At 41.0% G+C, this 24939-nt stretch overlaps 1 protein-coding gene and 1 long non-coding RNA gene across 2 annotated transcripts in view; both read right to left on the reverse strand.

Annotated features, from left to right (window-relative positions):
- The window catches only part of LOC105926320 (complement C4-B), a 79231-nt gene that overhangs the window by 13581 nt on the left and 40711 nt on the right, over nt 1–24939 (reverse strand). The window lies entirely within an intron of this gene.
- On the reverse strand, nt 15021–17723 carry LOC118560978. Its single transcript, XR_004929704.1, has 3 exons — nt 17603–17723; nt 15412–15548; nt 15021–15329 (listed from the first exon to the last, which is right to left on the reverse strand). It is a non-coding gene; the product is annotated as an uncharacterized LOC118560978 (long non-coding RNA).

Raw genomic sequence — 24939 nt, forward strand, 5'->3', positions numbered from 1 at the left:
CGGAATAGACATTGTTTTGTGTTCAGTCCAATTCACAGTTGCCTGGGTATTCAGAATTCAGAGCTAACCTCCTTTGGAGTTAACATCTGATATTAACACAGAGACAATATCATTGGATGGTGATAAGGAATAAGGATTTAAACTCTAATTGCAGTTACATTGGGGTTCTCACAGGCTGCTGGATAAACCTGGTCGGTTAACAGTCCGACCTGATCATTTATTCCAGCATAAATGAGTTCATAACAGCAAATTAACTAATGCATTAGTGGTATAAATACTTACAAGCTTATAGCTAACATCACCACCATTTGAACTATATTTGTTATAGCGGAAATTTGAGTTGAATGATTTATTATTTAAATTATAATACCAAATTATAATTAATAATAATAATAAGCATATTCAACCAGCTTATGGCATAACATAAATTGGCTTTTCCCTGGGTGGGCAGGAGTCTACTTATTGGCGTTCCTTTAGACTAAATCGAATAACCAGCAACTTATGAATTTAATGAACACAATCCATATTCCAGCATTTTGACTGCTCACCTTGCCAAAAGGGCTATTCAGTCATAATTGATTAAGGAGGTATCATTACTAAATATATACGTGTTTGTGGTGGTTTGAGGTTGTTAACCTGAGGTTTGAATATTGATTTCTGGACTGGAAGTCAGCTAGATTGAAATAGACAGCAGCCAGCGTCTGCTACTTGTCAATCAGAGTCTGTGTCGTGTTCTGCTTTGAAAAGAGAGACCTTGCCTCCATCTGGTGGACGTTGTTTGTAATTGCAGCATAATTGTTTGAAAGAGGGACACGATTCCCCATCTGCTGGACATTGTGTGTAATTACGGCTCAGTCTTCCCAAAGTGAAGGGCACCCTGCCTCCATCTGGTGGCCAGGATAGGTAGTTGCAGTCACGGTTTTAAAGACAGCTTAGATCGCTCAGTGTCCCGGAGGGACCGTTTTGAAAGTCAGTTTCTTTAAACTTGCCTTATGGTTACGCCCTTTTGACACTTTAATTTTATTTTATTAATTTTTCCCCAACTTATTATCATATCTTAAAAAAAAATTTTTCTCCCTTCTTGAATATTTTTTCTACTTTTATTATTATTTTATTTTGAAATATTTTTTTTCTTTCCTCCCTTATCCGCTTCTGCTCATCATAAGTGGTCAAAATTGAGCTGTGATTTTGAAACTAAGGTTGCAATTTAGCGGTTTTTAACTGTCATTCTTTGCCACCTCTGAAGCTCCAAAACACTTTGCTATTTTCCACACATGTGTAGAGCACCTGTTCTTAAATAACTTACATCACAAACAAAGCCACAGCTTTATCACTTAATTACTGGCTGAAAGGTTAGTGGTCCATGTCACTCAAAGTTAATATTCTCAAAGTTAAACAAGCATATTAACCGTTCCTAAAACATAGGAGTTGTAAGTCGCAGGGTTGATTTTCCCTTGCGCAGCCTAATTAAACGCACGTATTTGAATCCACTTCCTGCGGTAAAGTGAGTCATAGTGCGTGTTTGCTGTTAACAGTTAAAGTGAAGCCACTTAACAGTTGTTGTTAGCAGTTGTTGTTTAGCGCTGAGCTAAATTAAAGTGTATGCGTTGTTGCTTAGTGCTAAGCTAAAATACAGCGTTGTTATTTGTTGTCTGTCGTTTAGCGCTGAGCTAAACTACAGTGTTGTTACTTGTTGTGTTGTTATCCATAGCTGACACAGAATGGATAGTGAATATTCCTCAGTGTTTAGGTCTGAAGGAGCTGAAGGTCCAAACCATTCCATTGGAATGGAGGCCCAGGATGTCATTAGCTCACTGCTTAAAATGACACCGGACGAACAAACCCGTCTGAATCAGTTTGACATAGGAGACTGTGAGAGGAGAATTCAGGAATTGGTGGAGGAGGTCCAGAGTAAGCCAAAGGGTAGATTGGTAGCAGATGTCTTGGGTGAGTTATCTGCATTATACCACCGAAGGTTAGTGATAGAAACTGAGAGGCGTGTTTTAGCTGAGGAAAGAATCAGGGAGCTAGAACAGAGAAGTGTTCAGGGCAGCTGTCATCTCACAGAGGAGCGAGAGGAGGATCGCATTAGCTTGCAGACAGAAGGATCTGAGTGTGAGGACTCCAAAGGAAAACATGGAGATCACACCTGGAGGACATTGGATGAACTGGGCCCCCAGACACCTTCTGAGCGAAGGGTAAGCAAAGGTCAGGACAGATATAGCAGTGTGATACGGAAAGAAATGCCTAAACAACTTAGGGTGGCAATCAGGACTGATCCACATGATGTAAATCATGGGAAAACACCTGCTTCCCACCTGACCCCTGACACGGCCCGCTACGATCTTTTCCCCCCACCAGGGCGACGAGAGCACCGTTCCTGGGACACAGGTGAACCCCACTCCTCTGAACTGCGTCCACAGACAAGAGTTCATGACAGGGGGGGTCCCCCGGCGTCCCACGAACGGCCGCCGATGCCAGGTAGGTGGTCAGAACTGGAGCCTCCCTCCTATCGTGGTTACCGCAGGCAAGAGTCGTCAGGAGAGGACTCAGATGGACCAGCTCCGATCCCTGAACAGGGACTGCGGATGCGTCAACTTGAGTCCCTGGCCCGAGACATAGAGCGTTTTGATCCTAGCAATACAGAATCCACCATTGATGACTATCTCAGAGAGGTAGAGCGCTGTCTGCTAGACTTATATAGCCCCTCAGCTCGAGAAAAGTTGAAGCTTATCTGGAAAACCACGTCCAGAAGTGTCCATGTTTTCATAGAAAGCCTCCCTCCAGCTACACGTGACCGTTATTCAGCTCTTTGTCAGGCTTTAAGAGAAGAATATTCTGTGTTTACAGACCCAGCTTCTGCGACTCTTGGAGCTTTTGCAATTCAGCAAAAGACAACTGAAGCACCAAAAGAGTACTACCGTCGCTTGCGGGCTGCTTACTTTCAGGGACGAAATGCTCCCGGCTTGGAGGAAGATCACACTTTCAAATCTTTGTTCCTCCATAATCTTCATGAAAGCGTGCGTTATGAGGTTACCATGCATTGTAGAACCAAGAAACTTACCATGCAGGAAATCAGGAAATACGCGCAGGTGGCATGGGAAACACGTGTCCGGCCCAACAAAGGAGCCGATAGTGATAAAAAGGTTCTGCAGATTCAAGCCGAACCAGAAAAGAGTTTAGGTCTGGAGGGACATGAGATGCCTCCCTTCAAACCTAAAACTAGATTTGGCCCTAAGAAGCAACATGGTTTTGAGCCGCAGCAGGAGAAAGCTTCCCAGGATAGGAGAGGTCAGCATGGCAGCATGGAAGGTGAGAGGTTTCAAAAATGGCACAGGCCGGATCCAGATCGATACGGTAAGCAAACTGACAGGCCAGAAAGGTCGAAAAGCACACATGACAACAAAGGCTGGAACCTGCGCATGGAGGAGTCAATGAGAAAGGAGATAGAGGAGACTTTTCGCAGGTCGCTAGTCGAAACAGTGCATCAGATCGCGCCGCAGCCGTCCCAGCCATCATCCAATCCTGTCGACCCTCCAGGTAAGCCAGGCCCAAAACCTCCGCCAGCATGACTAGGCGTGGACCAGGCTCCCCTTTCTAACAGAGTGTATCTGATTAAGTGGGGGAACCGACCGAAAAATCACCAACAACCTTCTAAGATCCCATCAGCAGGTGATCAGAAAGCCCCTTTTCTAAGGTTTCTAGGTGAGCTAAACCATCATGAAAATGCACACCGCTTATACTGCTCGACAGTTATCGGAGGATGTGTAACTGCAAATGCTCTTTTAGACACGGGTTCCGAGATCAGTCTAATGTGCTCAGATTTGTTTGATGAGGTGACCAGAGCTATGGTGTCTCTTGGGAAACCGTTCCAGGTGGAGACCTGCAACGTGGGCATCACCAGCTACACTCAGGATCAGTCATGCATCACCAAACGGGCGTGGTTAGACATCACTTTCCATGACATGACCCTGGTGCACCCCATCTACATATGTACTTTGGACACAGAACCTTTTCTTGTGGGTCAGGATCTGTTGAACAGGTTAGCCCCACTCATTGACTGCTATCATGGTCATCTTTGGGCCCAAGTGGGGACTCCCAAGCCCCTCACTTCTGGAAGTGGACTGTCCGTCCCTATCAATCAGGTGACATGCTCCGAGGAGCCCAAAGAACTTTTAGCACCATTTCTGCCGTCAACAGAGCCGATTTCCAAATCCTCTGACACACCACCGCTTCTCAGCGATCAGAGAACTTCTCTCAGCAGCCACACATCTTTCCTCTGCTCACTTAAACACTCTGGAGTTGAACCCTATAACCCCAGAGTGGCCGAAGGTGTGCACCTGGAAAGCACAGTCATGCCAGACGTGTTGCTGGCCCTTTGGTCAGAGAAGTCTGCGATCAGCAGAGATCTGTACAACTCTCTGTGCCGTGAAAAGCCCCATCTGGCTGAAACAAAACACAGCCACTACTTGCTCTCAGCAGACTGGCCTCGCCGGCTTCTGAAAGCAACGGGGGTGTGCATACTTTATGCACAGATTGGCACAAGACAGCTTTCTCATCCTTTCAGCATTGTGGAGAATTTACATCCTCCAGTATTTGTTGGTGCTGATCTTCTGGTACGGCTGGGTGCACAGCTGGACACTTGTAACCAGGTCCTGTGGGCCCAAGCTCACGTGACCCCAAGTTCCTTCCTGGGCACCCCTGAAGCCATGCGTTCAGGGCAAACCATCCCACAGGCTTGCCAGGTGGCTAGCGAGACAAACATGCTAATACCACCACAGACTGCAGGTGTACCTATCAGATTAGCCATCCTGAAAGGACAACAAATACAGAGCACACAGGTTTTCTTTCAACCCCTTTCCTATTTCCAGGAATCCAACCTGGTCATCCGGGGCACACCCCTGCTTGAGCTGAACAATCGCTCAGCTTACCTGTTAGTGGAGAATCCAACCCACATGCTGATCCAAGTGGTGGCGAAGAAACCTCTTGGGGTGCTCATCGAAAGCTCTTTCCACGACTTTGAGCTGAGCATTCCCGTCATCGGAGACCTGCCCTTATCCTTGACCGGCAGACAGGACTCTCCAGACACCGTGTTTACTTTTCCTTCCAACATGATCCAAATCAGGCGACACGAAGCTCTGCCTGCTGGATCCATTTGTGGTGCTACGCTTGAAGCTGAAGGAAACCTGTTGGTGTATGCGACAGCAACCAACCCAACAGAACCAGCACCGAATCAACCAGAGAACTGGGACTCACCCACTGAGCCCTGCCCTGGCTTCGAAACAGAAATCATGCAACAGCTGGAAAAAGCTGATGCACTGACCACTGAAACAGAGGAAACAGCATTTAAGGAGCTGTTTTATGAGTTTCAGCCCATTCAGCCCAAAGATTCAAACGAACTTGGGATCACATTGACACACGTCCATGACTCACCAGTAGGAGGACACAGAAGCTGCAAAGCTAATCTGAAAACTCCCCAACAGGTGACGTCCCGGCCTTCAACGGCCCAGGACACCCAGGAGTATGTACAAGGCTGCTTAACCTGCAGCCAGTTACAACCCACACGACCACTAGACCAAGCCCTGCTTCAGCGAAGGGGGGTTATATTTCCATGGTCACATTTGCAGACTGACTGGATCGGTCCAGTCCCCAAATCGTCAAGAAATAACAAATATCTTTTGACAATAACAGACAGTTTCACAGAATGGGTCGAATGTTTGCCGGCACTGAATGACCCCGCTGTCACCACAGCAGCCCTGCTGCTAAGTCACGTTTTCAGCCGGTGGGGCCTTCCCCTGTCCATCGACTCGGACAGAGGAACGCATTTCACGTCAAACATTCTGACCGTGCTTTCTGACATGTTGGGCGTGGAAGTTAAATTCCACATCCCCTACCGCCCACAGTCATCCGGACAGGTGGAGCGAATGAACTGCACCGTGGTCAGCATGTCAAAGGAACATGTCAGCAGCCATGACAGGGACCGGGACATAAAGCTTCCCCTGGTCCTAATGCTAATCCGCTCTACCTCACCATGCTCCACAGGGGTGACACTTTTCCAGATGATGACAGGAAAACAAAGGACACTTCTCCTGAATCTCATCTACCAGCCCGAAGACGTCAGTGTGACAACCGTCTACACTGCACACCAGTGCGTCACTGACTTAAAAGACCGTCTCCGAACGACATTCACGTGGCCTCGAAAGAACCTAGAAGCCAGCGTGCAAAGTCCAGAGTACAAATGGGTTCATGCGAACCAAATTAAACCGTCCACCAAACTCTCCTCACAGGGAACGGAGCCTAACTCCGCCCCCGCCGAAGAGAACAATGCATAGCATTAAATAGGACAAGTGCATGTTCAATCAGGACACTTTAAACATGCACTAATAAAGCAAGTGTCCATACATAACTTCACGTCTATAATTTCACACTCAGCCATAACACCATGCATTGCTTTGGAAACGCTCACAGAAGTGGTAAAGAATGACATGATGTATACTCAGGTCGTTAGAGATTTAATGCAGGACCTCACTCGAGAGGTTAGCTCATCCATAAATAGCCTTGCTGAAGGACGGATTCCTCCGTACCTGGTACCAGTAGATTTGGTTGAAAAGGTTCTCAAATCTGCCTCTAGTGAAACACTGCAACCACCACAAACGCACCTGGCGTACAGCCTAGGTAGTGCAATTCCGATATTTGTAAATCCTGACAACTTGGAGATAGGATTTATGCTAAACCTTCCCATCATTGAAAGAGCTAATGTGTATAGGTTTAAATCAGTATTGAATGTCGGTTTTTGGCAAGGTGAGACCCACGTACACCTACAAACTCCCTCAATATTGGCCTATCATGATGCTGACCCCAAGCTTTATTTAGTCCCTAATTTGGATTTGTGTACCAAAACCAAAGACATCCACTGGGTATGCCCAAGCAACCCATTTATCAGAGATGTTACCAATTACCTGTGTGGTCTAAGGAATGAATCCCCTGAACAGAACTGTCAGGCTAGAATGACCCTTAAAGATGCAGGTGTGGAAACCAAAATTGAGCGGGCAGGTAACCGCTGGCTCGTTAGCACCCCGGAGGCAGAAGCCCTGTTATCCTACGAGCAGCATGACACAGTTACTAGACTAAAACTGCCCAACCAAACCATTTTCTGTTCCCCACCTCAAGGTGCTGTAGTCCACATTGGAAACATGGTTCTGCATCACCTTGACGTTGACAAATATGACTCAGAGATTGAAATAATAGATGTCTTTAAGGGATACAATTTCAGCATTGATGTCGGCATTGAAAGACAGCTTTTACTTGCAGGCACCCAGCTGATTAAATTCAGTCTCACTCCATCAGAGTTGAGCTCGGTCCCTCTGCTTCGCTTCCCCAGAGCTACAGAGTCGACCGACACTCACATTATGACCATTATTGTGGTTCTCCTTGTATTTGGATGGGCCATCACTACCGCGATGGCGTATGCAGCATACAAGCAGATCAAATAGTTGCAAACCAGGATTGACGCCCTCACCTTTGTCGCTCCCAGGTTCGTAGCACCAGCTCCTTGAAGGCCATAAGCTGATTAGACTACGAACCGCTGTCTCTTTCCTTTCCCTTTTTCCCTCTCTCCTTTCTTTGGTTCAAAGTTCAAACCTGATGACCAATGAATGTATTGACAATGGTGATTGTGAAGTTTGCATTTCTTTTTTTTTTTATTACTTTATTGTTGCCTTATTAGCCAATAGAAATGACTAGCTATAGCTTAGTCCTGCCCAGGCTAGGTCACTGACCCAGGCACAATGAATGCTTTGTTTTTCCTCCTCTTGGATGATGAACTGAACTGCATGAATCCCAATGGACTACTAGAAAGACTATTAGCTTGTTCCACTCATGCACAACGGATTTTCGTCACGCCAGAATGGACTTGGTTGTAGCTTTAAAGACTGTGACCAGCATCCCACTCTTCAAAGCTAAAGGGGGGTATGTTGTGCAAGTTCATACGTGACAAAAAGCGGGCATCAATTCGGGACGTAACGGACTGCGTTACCCATGATGCAATGTGGTCAAAATGGCCACCAACTCCCATCACGCAACACGGCAAAATGGCCGCCGATCAAGATAAGGTTGCTATGGTGAGGGCTATAAAAGCCGATCACACACGAAAATCTTCCTTCTTCCCTGGCTTTTAGCCAACCCGAGAAGACACAGCTGTCTCCGTTGGGCGATCCCACGCCACGTGTTCGATTGCTCGCTGGACCGAGATTTTTCGACGCAACGGTTATTCCCTGCTTTTATAACAGGAGGTCGACTTAAATAAGTACTTTTAAATTCCCTCTGATCAAAAGACTGAGAGACGCCGGATCTCCCAGTGATCGAAGAGGACCCCGCTTTGTCTGGCCAACAAAGCGACTGACTGAACCCGGAGGAAGAAACGAAGGAGCTTTTTCCCCGTGCCGCTGCAGCCTGCGGAAAACTGCGCTCGTCAAGACGCGTCCAGAAAGCCGCCTCACTCGGAGCGCTCCGGACCAGCCCCGAGGCATCTCAAAGTAACGGGGTTTTCCCCTTTTATTTCTGTTTCACCAACAGGGTGTTTAGAAGTGCCTGGGCAGGCGGTAGAACTTTGTAGGTGTTGGTTAATGCTTTTATTCCACGACGAAGTTGGAATTATTTTGCTGAACATTTTCTTTGTATGTGCATGCATTGTACAATTGATTTGCTGTGTTGATTTGTGATCCATCAAGAACCCCGCCGTGGGTTACCGCTTTATTTCTTTTCATCTTTTTCCCTGCTTTCCCCCCTCTCTCTTTTCGCGTCTTCTTATCAATTTAATCTTTTTGTCCGAGCTCAAGTCGCGGGCTTTGCTTTAAACTCCCAGTTAGCTGCGCCCCTCGAAGTGAGGTATTATCCCATCAGCGTAAGCGTGGTTACGTCATTAGGACCTCCCCTCATACGTCATCGTAGCAGCCATCTTGGGAGGGTGACGTATATCTGAACTGTAGGTAGCTTAGCTGAACTAGCTTTGTGTAAGACATCAAAGCGTCCAGTGAGGTTCCCGAAGCTGTTCTGTCTGTCAATGCTGATACGTGAAATGCCGGTGTTTCGAGGGCGGTGTTAAACAACTTTGAGTTAAGTTAAGATCTGCTAACCGCTCATTTTAATCCATTGTTTATTTTTGTTTTGTTCTTTATTTCCACATATATATTTTGCATGTTTTAGTTTAGTAATGAGTAAGAATTCCAAAGTTGTTTGAATCAGAGAATTACTGTAACAGGGAATTGCTTTTGGCTCAATAAAACCAACGACTGCGGAATAGACATTGTTTTGTGTTCAGTCCAATTCACAGTTGCATGGTTATTCAGAAATCAGAGCTAACCTCCTTTGGAGTTAACATCTGACATTAATACAGAGACAATATCATTGGATGGTGATAAGGAATAAGGATTTAAACTCTAATTGCAGTTACATTGGGGTTCTCACAGCCTGCTGGATAAACCTGGTCGGTTAACAGTCCGACCTGATCATTTATTCCAGCATAAATGAGTTCATAACAGCAAGTTAACTAATGCATTAGTGGCATAAATACTTATAAGCTTATAGCTAACATCACCACCATTTGAACTATATTTGTTATAGCGAAATTTGAGTTGAATGATTTATTATTTAAATTATAATACCAAATTATAATTAATAATAATAATAAGCATATTCAACCAGCTTATGGTTTACAGTATAATCTTATATATCATAATGTATAATATGTTATATATATAGATATATATATATATATCTATTATATATATATATTATATATATATATATATAATGTATATATATTAAATATATATAATATCTCTCCCTCCTAGGTCTATCCGTCCTCTGTCTCTCTCTCTATATCACACCAAACAGCTGACAATGCATCTCTGCTTCGTTTAAAAATGCCCCAATCCTGCTGTGACGCATCACTGTCACACAACCGTAAAAAAAACTGCATGACCAACCCCCTCCCCCTCTTGAAACACAGGCACAAAGGGCGGCTAGATGGAAATAGACAGCAGTTGTTAATATCACCCATGTTTAGTTATCTGAACCGATATATTAAAAAATTACTAACATCGGCTGATACTGATGATAATTCTGATATATTTTACATGCTTATGTAAGCGGTTTTTGCTTCACACTGCTGTAACAGGTGACCCAAATAAATGTCTCGACTCTGCGTTGTGTTGTTTGGTTATGCAAGACAAGATGTTTGGAATCCTGCAAAACAAAACCATGTTACACCTACTTATGTTTCTTAAATTCAAATAAAATACATCAAAGTAAATGTTTTGTGTGTTTGGAAATCTAAAATCCTAAGAATGGATAAACGACCAGAATGGCTGATTATGGATCTGAGCTGACGAATGAAAAACTGGTCAATTTTAATCTCACAAATTAAAACTCCTTTCTGTGTATTTGGAGTCCTGCTATACCTAGGGGTTTAATTTAACGTGCTGCTTATGTAGTAGGTGAACTAGACATGTCATATTTATTGGATTAAACATAGTTTCACATAGATGAAGTCATTAAAGGGAAGTATAAAATGTCTTAATATTTAATCATCTCATATTTAGGCTTTTTAAAATGTCTCAAACATGGACAGGTTTCTCACGCTAAGTCAAAAATTTAGTTAGATCAATGTTATGGGCCAAATCCATACTTGTTCATCAGAATCAGCTTTATTTGCCAAGTATGTACAACGCATTTGACTCTGGATTGTACAATCTTCAAGATGTGCTTATTTATACAATCATTTACTTCTTCCATCCACTTCATTTCAGAAATGTACCGCCATCAAATGATGCTCTGATATACGATTCTTGCTGAGGAAGTCTTGTCATGTATTGAAAAAAAAACACAAACCCCATGATGCAGCTAAACTTGAGTCAAAAAATAATTTATCCCCAGATATTCAGGCTTAAGGATGCTGCCCTCAACACTGACTTTCTGGCTTCAACGTGGGTACTTGGATAGTTAAAATCGAAGCAATCTTTTTACTTTATCATGCCAGCTGCTACATTTTGGTGAAGCACATATTTAAGGAGGACTGACTTGTTGTCAGTAACCGTTTTGGAAGTTGGGTAACATACATTATAGGAGTCACTTGTCTTGGCTAAAAAGCACCAGTTTAAATTTCCAAAATTATATTTATTTTTCACTTCTTAGTTCTAGTTAGTAGCTTAAAAGTAAGCGATGAAGTTTAGAATAGAAATCTAAAAGAGAAAATTTCAGGACTTTTTTTGTAATCCTTGCAGATCTTAAATTTAAATTGTAACATATTTAAAAAGTCATAAATTTGTCTCAGTGAAATCTTTAGAAACCTTGATTAAATGGGTAAGAAAAGACTCTGGGTATCTGTTTTGGACAACAAAAATAATCATAACTTCTTGTAGTCTTGATTTGTATTACATCAGATTTGGCACATCAAAGTTACTGTGGTGGTTGCGCCTTTAGCCTCAGAAAAATGTTTAGACATGTTTTGCTAACTTGTTGTCGTTGCACAGTCAAATAAACGCACTGCACAAAAAAAAACGGTTGAATAATACACCAAGCCCGTCTGAGGTTGTCTTTAACTGTCAAGTCTTAAAAGTGTGGGAAATAGCCAGAAGCGATGCTGAGACATTGTATAGGAGAGACCATGGCTGATCTCAGTGAAGTTAACTATAGGGGAGGGCTGTTCCAGCTCGGTCATTAAAACTGCTTGTACATTCCAGCCAAAGCGTGAGAAGAAGAAAATTTCATTTTTTGTCATTGCAACTGCACATTCCAATGCAATGGTTTCTGCATTTAACCCATCCTTTAGGAAACAGTGAGTTTTACATCACAGTGCCCAGGGCAGGGATCAATCTGGGGGTAATGGTCTTGCTCAGGGACCCATGGTAGCAGCCTGTGGGGATCAATCCGGGTACTTTCAACCTTCTCAGAGTGCAAACGCACTGCTCTAACCACTAAGCCACCACTCCCCACAATACTTGGAAATTGGTGACAGAGTGATTAATTTCAGTTTTCTGAAAAAAGGTTACAGAAAAGTGTTATTTCCACCTCCACGTTACTTTATGGCAGTTTCATTTTTCATTACTAGTGGTTAAAATTTATATTCTTATATTGAGTAGAGCTGCACATATTCACTTGGTTTCTGTTGTTTTTAATGGGTCCTGTCTGGCAGTGTAGCATTAAGAATTGATGTCTCAATGCCAAAGAGAGCCCAACAGATTTTACTTTCACAAGCGGAGCGTTACTGCTTTCGCAATAGTGCTCCACTTGATATATATGCAAAAAAGCTTTTGTTAGATATTATGTTAGGATTATTTTAAGATCACTGGACACAGAAACGTCAAGGTAAAAGAGAAAGAAAAGTATCAGAAAAAGATAAGAGAAAATGTTAAATGGGAGAAATGGTAATAAAAATAGAGTAGAGGAAAAAGAGTACAATATAACATCCTCAGAGTCTGTTTCTACACCTGCAGAGAGAGATATAAAAAGAACGGCAAAAAACAACCAATAAAGTAATACAGGTACAAACAACTAATGCCTTGATAACATCACTGAGAAATATGCAGTGTTATCTAATTCAAGGTGTATTTAATGACAGCCAAAGCTTATGATAGGGGTTTTCTCGCACATCCATCTCTTCTCCTCAAGCTTGACGACATCTCCAAAAGAACTGGTAAGAATAGAAAAGGCTTCAAGATTCTAGAAAAAAATGTTTTTTTTTTGGAAAAAATGTGCTTTAACAACTTGTTAAAGCACATTTAACAACTTGTTTACCCTTGTTACAGTTTATGATGGCTCAGGAGTACACCGGTTTTATCCTCTTTACATTGGCTACCTGTCAAAATTAGAATTCATTTTAAAATTTTAGTTTTGACTTTTAGAGCTTTTAATGGACAGGCCCCCAATACATCTCAGACCTTTTAATCCCTTATTTTTCATGCTGTGCTCACCTCAGGCTAGTGTGGGCTATCTCCTCAGGGAATTTGAGCTGCTTCTTTAGGTCTGCCCGCATCTCCCAGTCATTTGCCGTGGCCAGGATCCTCTTGGTCCTCCCTCCCTGCTGCTCCACTTTCTCCTGCCCTGGTAAAATGTATAAAATGAGGCCCTTTGGCCTGCTCGATGCCGTCGGCCAATTGAGCAAGGATCTGGTCATGACACCACGGGAATTTACCATCTGCTAAGCTTGAGTGACATGAAGAGAGGATGTGCTCAACGTCAGCCGTCATTCCACAGAGCTTGCAGCTTGGGCTCTTGACCATTCCCCAGGTGTGGAGGTTTGAGGGAGTAGGTAGGACATCATAAACAGAGCATAAGAGGAACTTGATGCGGTAGCCTTCCATGCTCCAGATGTTCTGTCAAGTTAGAGCCCTCTCTCTCGCACTCTCCCATCTAGTCCAGCTGCCTTGTTTGTTCATGGCTACAGCCTTGCCATGCCAGCTTTCATTTAAGCAACTTAGAAACAAGATCCCTGAACATTTAGTTAACTCTACAAGAAACTTCTTTGATCCACATGTAAACGGTATAAAATCCTCCACATTAATATAGTTCAGTCCAGGTTTGTACAGTCCTTTTTTTAAATAATTCCCCAGTCTTTTCACAAATACGCGATAAATAATCTCCAGTCACTTTTTATACTCCAATTGAGCTCTGACCAGTCTAAATATGTAAGCTTTTTAACAAAGCAAGCATCAAGTGAGGCGAAAGGTGCGCTCACACCAACCGCGAATGTGGCAGCCTGAGCGGCCGATTTACATGTTATCCCTATGTACAGGTGCAGCACAGGAGCGATGCAAAGCAACAGAGGCGTTTCTGGCGACGCAAAGTACTACTGTATCTATGGCTTGTCACTTGCCATACAAACTGTGGGCGATGGCACACAAAAGTAGCGACTCTGGGCAGATGTAGCAGGCCGATAGACAGATTTACACGATATCCCTATGTACAGGTGCAACACAGGAGTGGTAAAACGATGCTGGGCAAGACCACAGGGGCAATTCTAGTGACGCGAAAGGCGCAATTAAAGCAAAGCCAGGGCAACATGAAACCTGCGATGGATGCGAAGCGACAGTTGTTGCAGTTGAACAAGCTGAACTTTTGTTTCTTGTCGCGCCACGACAACCATTCAAGAACTGGATATGGGGGTGACATGAGGTGAAGGACAGCGGCAGAGACTAAGCAGTTTTCATTCAACATGAAATAAAAGCTGATAATAGCGGTCTGCGGTCGGCCTGAGTAGTTTGATTTAACCAATTATTACTACCAAATCAAGTGCAGAACAGACCAAGCCTGAAGAATAGTGAGGAAACTTTAGTGAAAGCATCACCGGATAGCGCAATTATACTGCTGCATTTCTGGATTGCCGCCCACTGTGCAATTGCTGTCGCCTGCTGTGTAAACGGCCGGCGATAATGTCAGGTGAGCGACAGCAAGCAAAAGTAGCGACATTGTGGCAATTTGCCCTTGGTGTGAACACGCCTTTAGACTCCAAAGGACAAACAAAACGAATTTGATATAGCCCCTTTTTTGTTAAGCTACAAATCAACCACCTACAAACACAGCAATATTTTACTTATTGCTTTCACTAGCTATAGACTGGATAAATAGACAATAACAGTTTGACCTTATGGTGCCCACTCAGACGTGCTGCCCTGGGCAGAGAGCCACATTGCCCATATGTTGTGTCATTGATCCTATTCGAATTAAAGTTCAAAAAACTAATTTTTCAGTGTCTTAATTTCAAGACCCACAATCCTAACATAGTAAAGCGAGAGACAAATTCCTTGATATTGGGACCATTTGGGATTTTTAGAAATAGCTTGATCATTTCAAGATCGAGCCATTTTTATTGTCCTATTTGTCAAACATATGGTTAAAGGTTTATATCACGAGAACACAAGCCTTGCAACCCTGTTTTATGAATGGGTGGACTTTTATTTAAGTATTCTTGCTTCAGGCGGACGTGCAGAATGTTTGGTTTCATACCCAGCTTAACACACAGAGACATGTGAGAAAGGCTTTATTTTCCATGTTTTAGTCAACATTATACACCACATTCACCGTGACTTTAACCTGCTCAAACTTTATTTTAAACCACAAACAGTGTGGCAAAGCAAGTTTATTTCAGAGAAGTTTTACTAGACATTAGATGAGACAAGAAAACAAAGCAGTCAGGTTGGAGAGCTTTCATTACAGCCCAGGAGCACAGCAACATCTGCAACAAAAGTGACAAATTCTCGAAAATTTACAGAACCGTCACAATCCTGATCCAGCATCTGGAGAAGTTTATACACCTCTGACTGTTTTTCATACTGTGGGAAAAAAGGAGAAACTTTTTAAAAAAAATCTGAAACTCAAGGCCATTTCCTGCAAAGCAATTAGTTCTTAACTTACTGCTCCACGAAGCTCGCATCTACACATAGCAGCGAGTTCTTGCTTGCTCATTTGTTCCTTGTGTCCAACTTGGGAGGCATATATGTCAAAGTTCTTCCTAAGGAGCGCAACTATGGTCAATATTCCAGACATGGTGGCTGAAACAAGAGTGAGAGACAACACGGCTGTTTAAGGTTCTGCTTTTCTCTATGCAGTATCAGAAACTGTACTTTAGGGCTCATTTAAGACGGATATGGGCGTTGGCTGTCGCCTTTATGGCTAAACCACGCCCTTAAACACACACACACACGCACACACACACACACGCACACACACTACTGTTTTATGACTGAGTTATAGAGAAAAACAAACAAACAAACAACAACTACATTACACTGATCTCCAAGCCTTTTTTGTAGCTTGGCATGCTTCATGTTTCTGGTGTAGATATGACTAAGGCAAGGCAAGGCAAGGCAAATTTATTTATTTAGCACAATTCAGTACAGAGACAATGCAAAGTGCTTTACATGATTAAAATATAGGAATAAAAGCAAGTAGGGATAGAATGTAGAAACAAAAAAAAAGAACATTTGAAAACAGTAAAACAGTTTAACTTGAACATTCAAAGGCAATTTTAAACAAATGTGTTTTTAATCTCGATTTAAAGGAACTCAGGCTTTCAGCACTTTTACAGTTTTCTGGAAGTTTGTTCCAGATAAGTGGAGCATAGGAACTAAATGCTGCTTCTCCTTGTTTAGTTCTGGTTCTAGGTATGCAGAGTAGGCTGGAGCCAGAAGACCTGAGTGGTCTGGAGGGTTGATACGCTGATAACAAGTCTGTGATGTATTTAGGTGCTAAGCCATTTAGGGATTTATAGACTAACAGAAGTATTTTAAAGTCTATTCTCTGAGATACAGGGAGCCAGTGTAATGACTTTAGAACTGGGGTGATGTGCTCTACTTTCTTAGTCTTAGTGAGGACGCGGGCAGCAGCGTTCTGGATCAGCTGCAGCTGTCTGATCCACTCCTGTTTTCACAGGCAGACCTGTGAAAACACCGTTGCAGTAATCAATTCTACTAAAAATAAACGCATGGATTAGTTTTTCCAGATCCTGCTGAGACATTAGTCCTTTAATCCTGGAAATGTTCCTCAGGTGATAAAAAGCCGACCTTGTAATTGTCTTTAGATGCTTTTGAAGGTTCAGGTCTGAGTCCATCACTACACCCAGGTTTCGGGTCTGATTAGTAGTTTTTAGCTGAAGCGACTGAAGCTGTGTGCTAACTTTTGATCTCTCCTCTATTGGTCCAAAAATTATTACTTCTGTTTTGTTTTTATTCAACTGAAGAAAATTTTGGCACATCCACGTATTGATTTCTTCTAGACATTTACTCAGTGCTTGAACTGGTTTATAGTCACCTGGTGACATGGTGATGTAAAGCTGTGTGTCGTCTGCATAGTTATGGTAGCTGATGTTGTTATTTTTTATTATCTGAGCTGGGGGAGCATGTAGATATTGAAGAGGAGGGGTCCCAGGATGGACCCTTGGGGAACCCCACATGTGATTTTTGTCGTCTGGGATGTAAAGTTACCTACTGACACAAAAAAGTCCCTGTCCTTTAAGTAGGATTTAAACCAGTGGAGTGCTGTACCAGAGAGGCCGACCCAGTTCTCCAGGCGCTCTAACAGAATGGAGTGATCGACAGTATCAAATGCTGCACTAAGGTCCAATAGTACCAGCACAGTGGTTCTTCCACAGCCTGTATTTATATGGATGTCATATAAATACAGACTAAGCCCGAACTGCTGGTTTTAATCAGGACACAGGCTAATGAGTGGTACAGTAGACCAGGAAACGGATTATTGTAGCAGACTAATCCACACGCTTTCTTGTAAAAGGAACAAAATGCTTATTAAGGATGCATTTCATATTTTTGCTTTCATAATCCTTAATCTCAAAATGGCATGTCTTTTTTTTAGCATAAACAGCCCTTAGCAAAGTTTTAGTTCAACACTCCTATCGTGATATGGCATAGTTGTAGTCATTTTTAAGACAACTTTTCAGGATTATGTAATCACTTTACAATTTGAGTCTGAGTTAGAAGTTTTATGGACTTTTTAAGTGATAGGAAATACATTCTGGTCCAATTTAAAACACATAACTTGATACAAAAAAGCATTCTGAATGATGTCTAAAAGCAATTGTTCTTCTTACCGGTTTGTGTGTAGGAGTTGTTGAGTTTGAAGAGGAAAAAGAGAGGGATGTGGGAGCAGAGCACGGGACACAGCCCTTTTTAAACAAAGTCTGACACACCCTTCTTGTTCTGACCAACCCTTCCCTCGCCCCAGTTCCGTGAATCTGCTGTGGCGCATTTTTCTTCTTTCTTTCTTTTTTTTCCCCTTCTTTGTTTGGTGTGTGTGTGTGTGTGTGTGTGTGTGTGTGTGTCTGTGTGTGTGTGTCTGTGTGCGCGTGTAGGCAAACGCATCTTTTTGTACCAGCAAGACCAGTTGAGGGAAGGTTTTAGTCTCTTGAGCGTAAATGATGGCACATAGACCAGGAAATATATGTGTGTTACGTAACCTGGTGGTTAATTAGTGGGCCAGCCGTTTAATGTTGATTGAGCCAGCCACACAGGGTGATGACAATCATGCGCGAGACGCGTTTAATGCCAGCAGTACGCGCAGACTGTGATCAGCGCGCGTTCGTATCCGGTGTTCTGTCGGTGTGGTACACCCTGTCAGAATAGCATACCGGCAGTTGATTTTTTATATCTCAGTCAGTCACAGTGGCGTCTCTGGCACGCCAGGTTAAGTGGGGGCACAAACAACACCCATTAGCAGCAACTACATTTTGTTATGTGCTGGGGCGTGCATACATAGACACTAGGGGGTGCTAAAGCACTAGGAAGTTTGCCCTTTATCAACGAAAATGCCCTTTTAAAACTTTTTTTTAATTTATTTTTTTTAATTTATTATTATTATTATTATTATTATTATTAATATTATCAAGATTTTACTGAGGTTGGTTTTGCAATGATCTGTTGAAAACCTGAGCCATTAAAAACGACTGAAACAATGCCCCGAAATGAGCCACCTCCTTGCGTACACCCGACCAGCCTATCTCTCTTCCTTTGTCACGTGAACTCGCGCGGTCGCCTGCAGGGCATGCCAGATGCGCAGGCGCAGCATCATAGCAGTTCAGTAAGCGTCTTCAGATAGCAGGAACGGTCGCTGACAGGCTGCTTCTCCCGTGCCCCATTAGCCAGGTAATATACAGATCAAGCAAAATAATTTTGTTGTGCATTAAAATGTCTCATTCAGCAGCACCAAACAAGCATTTTTGCCGACTGGTCACCTGATAAACTAGTTATGCTAGATAAAGCTAGTCGGCTAGATAAAGTTTTACACTGTAGCCCAAGTCAATGACAGATAACTTGAGGACGACCGCATAGACTACAAATAATTTCGGTAGAGCAGGGCAGTCAAAAGTAGCTGGTCACCGGCGGCAAATCGCCATCTATAGCAGCTTTTGCCGCCGCCTGCTTACAAATAATCTCCTGTTTTTCTTTATTTTTATTATCAAGATTGTTTTCCTGTTTTTCTTTATCAAGTGAGAATGCTATACAGCATTCTCACTTATTGTTTTCCTGTTTTTCTTTATTTTTATTATTATTATTATCAAGTGAGAATGCTATACAGCATTCTCACTTATTGTTTTCCTGTTTTTCTTTATCAGTGAGAATGCTATACAGCATTCTCACTTATTAAGTTCCTTCAGGTCTTGATTATTATTCCGTACGTTTTTCGGCATCTAACTACTCCTGCATACTTAAACCGATTTAAACAATTTTTGTATCAAAACGTTCAGCTCGTTCACGACATTACTGCTATGTCGTTTTGTAATTATAACTTTTATAATATTTAAAATATTTAACTTTTTGTGCGTTTTTTGCTCTCATTGAAAATGAATGGAAAATCCTTCAAATTCTTCAAATATTTCAACTTTTTGTCATCTTACTGCTTCAGCCTACTTTCACTAATAAACGCCATTCAACTTTAAAAACGTAGTGATATCTTTTGGCTATTATGGTATGTTTCAGCTTTTTCATATCTTTCACCATTTTCGTATAGTACGTCTTTAAAATAATTTTGGTTTTTCAAGAAATTCAGCAAATAACATGCGTTGCTATGGTCGTCAAGGAGCCTCGTTTAGAGTGCGCACTCTAGAAATTCAACAAATTCTTCTTCTCCGAACAACTTCTTCTCACTCGCTCAAATTTCACCCTATCCACATAAATTATACATCAAAACGTAGGAATTTTTGTCTGGAATCGGAAAATGTAACCATCATTGGTGTGGGATTTATAGATTTTTCGCAAATCACCTCAGAGCGACACTAACCCGAAACCTTTCCCATTCATTTCCTATGGAGCGGTTTTGAAAAATGACACCTGGAAATCCAAAACATCACATGTTTTCGCATCGTCGCTACTCCTAAACCGGTTCATGTAGAGGCATGAGACTTTTACACATTCATGTCCCAACCCTTCTGGCGCTCACAAAAGAGAAATTTTGTCGATAACTGTTACGGTTTTGCCGCAGGAACAATTTGTTCGGGAGTAGCGTTTTGGGAAAATGCTAAAACAGAATCAGACTTCAATCTCCCCAAATGAGGCACTTTTCTACATCGTCGCTACTCCTAAACCGTTTTATGTACAGGCATGAGACTTTCACACATGAATGTCCCGACCCTTCTGGCACTCATAAAAAAGGAATTTTGTGGATAACTGTTACGGTTTTTCCGCAGGAACAATTTGTTCGGGAGTAGCGAATGTGCAAAATCCTTAAAACGCTTTGGAGCTTCATTCTTTCACATCATCCACCATTTACATCGTCGCTGTGCCTACACCGATTTTTGTACAAACCTAAAAATGAACTCCATAGTCCTCAAAAGCCTGCTGATACTCAGAGTGAAAGAATTATTTTGATATCTCTTATACTTTTTCAGCTAGAGCGATTTGTTCGGGAACCTTTTTAGAGGATTTCTGAAATTCGCTAAACATTGCCTTTATATCATAATTTTTTATGCCTTTATTAAACTTTTTCCAGCAAAAACCGATAGCATGTCTTCTTCCCCTATCCGTTAAGAAGTAAACGCTGAAAAAATTACGTTTCTACCATTTATGGATCAAGAGATATGAAGCGTTGTTCGGGGCAAAGTTCTCCATTATAATCCAATGGGACTTATTGTGAGCAAAGTCTCTGCACTTCGGTAGACGGCCCGCTGCAGCTGTGTCAGTGAGTTTCCATGACGACGGAACTCTGAGGGCCAGAGGGAGACGCTCCATTTGGATAGAATAGCAACTTTCAACATCCACTGCAGTGGCTGTGATTAATGTAGGAGCCTGAAATTCGCACAGTCACTTCCTCTTAACATTTTAAAATTTTCAAGTGACTTTCAGCCATGTGTCAGTTTTCTGTCCCATTTTGGATGTCACATGCTTTCCTATTGGGCCTTTGCTTCCAACAGGATCTGGCATGATGCCCAGACACGACCCAATTGGCCAATACAGCACCACCCACCTGTGGGAAATGGCGCTACTGACCATTTTGGTCAAATGTTGAGTTCTTGGCCCAGATGTGGTGAGGCTGAGTTGCTAAAGGAGGCGGATCTGACCCATGAACTTTGGTCACGTTTGGTGACATTAAGTATTGGCACCCCTTTTTGAGGCACTTCCCAGTACAGGATTTGGACCAAACTGACAGAGTACAATCCCCCGGTGATACTGAACACAACCATGCTAGCGGACGGTTAGCATGTTGCTAACCAGAAGTAGCTTTAGAAAGGTCCTACCAACTTCTGCTTAGCCGGGGTTGTTCTGCCTTTACAGACAAATAGAGGGCTACAGCTGTGAGGGAGTCTCCATGACAACCCTTTTAGCCAGAGGCTTCTAGGAGATCCATTGACTTAACATGGCACCTTTCGAAGGGCACTGTGGGTGCTGTGAAGACCGTAGGAAGCTGAAATTCGCAGTGTTACTCCCCGTTAGTATTTTTGACGGTACCACGAGGCAGGCGCCTTGCTAAATTTCTTCAGAATTTTTTTTGTTGTTCTTAATCTTCAAATTCTTCAATTTTTTTTAAATTTTTCAAATTTTTCAAATTCCTTCAAATTTGTTCAAATTCTCCAAATTTCTTTAAAATTTTTAAATTCTTTAAGTTTGTCAAATTCTTCAAATTTTTTAAAATTCCTTCAAATTTTTTGAAAATTTTCAAATATTTCAAATTTCTTCAAATTCTTCAAATTTTTCAAATTCCTTCAAACTTTTTCAAATTCTCCAAATTTCTTCAAATGTTTCAAATTCTTCAAATTTTTCAAATTCTTCAAATTTCTTCAAATTTTTCAAACTTCAAAATCCTTCAAATTCTTCTATTTATTTCAATTCTTCAAACTTTTTAAATTCTTCAAATCTGATTTCAATGTTTTCTGCATCTTCTGCTCAATCATTCTGCAGATTAGCATTCTCACTGCTGTTTCGCAGGAACAGCCTTTTCTAGTTATTATTATTATTCCGTCTGCGTCTAACTACTCCCACATACTTCAACCAATTTCAACAATTTTGGTGTCAAAACGTTCAGCTCGTTCCTGGCATGCCTGCTATGACTCATGGTTATGCTAACTTTTATACTTTTTAAAATATTTCCCTTTTTGTGCGTTTTTGGTTGCTCCCATTGAAATCAATGCAAATTCCTTCAACTTCTTTTAAGTCCTTCAAATCCTTCAAATTCTTCACATTCTTCATATTCTTCAAATTCTTTAAATACTTCAAATTCTTCAAATACTTCAAATTTTTCAAATCTTTCACATTTTTGTCGTTTTTTAAACTGTTCAGGTAGTCCAAACTGTTCAAAGGCTTCAGATGTTGGCCATATTTATATGTCTACTGTTTAGTACAGTGGTTAAGATGCTTGCCTTTAACTCTGAATTTGACTTCCGTCAAATGCTTCACATTCTTCCAATTCTTCCAATTCTTCTAATTGTTCTCAATCTTAAAATTCTTCAAATTTCTTCAAAATTTTCAAATTCTTCAAATTTTTCAAATTCTTCAAATTTTTAAAAATTCCTTCAAATTTTTTGAAAATTTTAAAATATTTCAAATTTCTTCAAATTCTTCAAATTTTTCAAATTCCTTCAAACTTTTTCAAATTCTCCAAATTTCTTCAAATGTTTCAAATTCTTCAAATTTTTCAAATTCTTCAAATTTCTTCAAATTTTTCAAACTTCAAAATCCTTCAAATTCTTCTATTTATTTCAATTCTTCAAACTTTTTAAATTCTTCAAATCTGATTTCAATGTTTTCTGCATCTTCTGCTCAATCATTCTGCAGATTAGCATTCTCACTGCTGTTTCGCAGGAACAGCCTTTTCTAGTTATTATTATTATTCCGTCGGCGTCTAACTACTCCCACATACTTCAACCAATTTCAACAATTTTGGTGTCAAAACGTTCAGCTCGTTCCTGGCATGCCTGCTATGACTCATGGTTATGCTAACTTTTATACTTTTTAAAATATTTCCCTTTTTGTGCGTTTTTGGTTGCTCCCATTGAAATCAATGCAAATTCCTTCAACTTCTTTTAAGTCCTTCAAATCCTTCAAATTCTTCACATTCTTCATATTCTTCAAATTCTTTAAATACTTCAAATTCTTCAAATACTTCAAATTCTTCAAATTTTTCAAATCTTTCACATTTTTGTCGTTTTTTAAACTGTTCAGGTAGTCCAAACTGTTCAAAGGCTTCAGATGTTGGCCATATTTATATGTCTACTGTTTAGTACAGTGGTTAAGATGCTTGCCTTTAACTCTGAATTTGACTTCCGTCAAATGCTTCACATTCTTCCAATTCTTCCAATTCTTCTAATTTTTCTCAATCTTAAAATTCTTCAAATTTCTTCAAATGTTTCAAATTCTTCAAATTTTTCAAATTCTTCAAATTTCTTCAAATTTTTCAAACTTCAAAATCCTTCAAATTCTTCTATTTATTTCAATTCTTCAAACTTTTTAAATTCTTCAAATCTGATTTCAATGTTTTCTGCATCTTCTGCTCAATCATTCTGCAGATTAGCATTCTCACTGCTGTTTCGCAGGAACAGCCTTTTCTAGTTATTATTATTATTCCGTCGGCGTCTAACTACTCCCACATACTTCAACCAATTTCAACAATTTTGGTGTCAAAACGTTCAGCTCGTTCCTGGCATGCCTGCTATGACTCATGGTTATGCTAACTTTTATACTTTTTAAAATATTTCCCTTTTTGTGCGTTTTTGGTTGCTCCCATTGAAATCAATGCAAATTCCTTCAACTTCTTTTAAGTCCTTCAAATCCTTCAAATTCTTCACATTCTTCATATTCTTCAAATTCTTTAAATACTTCAAATTCTTCAAATACTTCAAATTTTTCAAATCTTTCACATTTTTGTCGTTTTTTAAACTGTTCAGGTAGTCCAAACTGTTCAAAGGCTTCAGATGTTGGCCATATTTATATGTCTACTGTTTAGTACAGTGGTTAAGATGCTTGCCTTTAACTCTGAATTTGACTTCCGTCAAATGCTTCACATTCTTCCAATTCTTCCAATTCTTCTAATTTTTCTCAATCTTAAAATTCTTCAAATTTCTTTAAAATTTTCAAATTCTTCAAATTTTTCAAATTCCTTCAAATTTTCAAATTCTTAAAATTTCTTCACATTTTTCAAATTCTTCACATTTTTCAAATTCCTTCAAATCTTTCAAAATCTTAAATTTTTTTCAATTTCTTCAAATTGTACAAATTCCGTCAAATTTTTTTAAATTCCTTCAAATTTTTCCATTTCTTCCAATTCTTCAAATTTTTCAAATTCTTTAAATCCCTTCAAATTCTTATTTTTTTTCAAATTCTTCAAATGTGATTTCAATGTTTTCAGCATCTTCTGCTCAATCATTCTGCAGATTAGCATTCTCACTTGCTGTTACGCAAGAACAGCTTTTTCTAGTTCTTATTAGGGTTCCGAGCCCGCAGCGCAGGCGAACGGCTATGCCGTTCGTCTGCTCTGTGAGCAGAGATCCCTATTGTTTTTCGTGTGTTTTTCCATTATTTATTATTAGGGTTCCAAGCCCGCAGCGCAGGCGAATGGCTATGCCGTTCGTCTGCTCTGTGAGCAGAGAACCCTATTGTTTTTCGTCTGTTTTTAAATTATTTATTATTATTATTAGGGTTCCAAGCCCGCAGCGCAGGCGAACAGCTATGCCGTTCGTCTGCTCTGTGAGCAGAGAACCCTATTGTTTTTCTAGTGTTTTTAAATTATTTATTATTATTATTATTATTAGGTTCCAAGCCCGCAGCGCAGGCGAACGGCTATGCCGTTCGTCTGCTCTGTGAGCAGAGAACCCTATTGTTTTTCTAGTGTTTTTAAATTATTTATTATTATTATTATTATTATTAGGGTTCCAAGCCCGCAGCGCAGGCGAACGGCTATGCCGCTCGTCTGCTCTGTGAGCAGAGAACCCTATTGTTTTTC

Source organism: Fundulus heteroclitus, chromosome 3 (assembly GCF_011125445.2).
Source record: "Fundulus heteroclitus isolate FHET01 chromosome 3, MU-UCD_Fhet_4.1, whole genome shotgun sequence".
In the NCBI taxonomy this organism is placed as follows: domain Eukaryota; kingdom Metazoa; phylum Chordata; class Actinopteri; order Cyprinodontiformes; family Fundulidae; genus Fundulus; species Fundulus heteroclitus.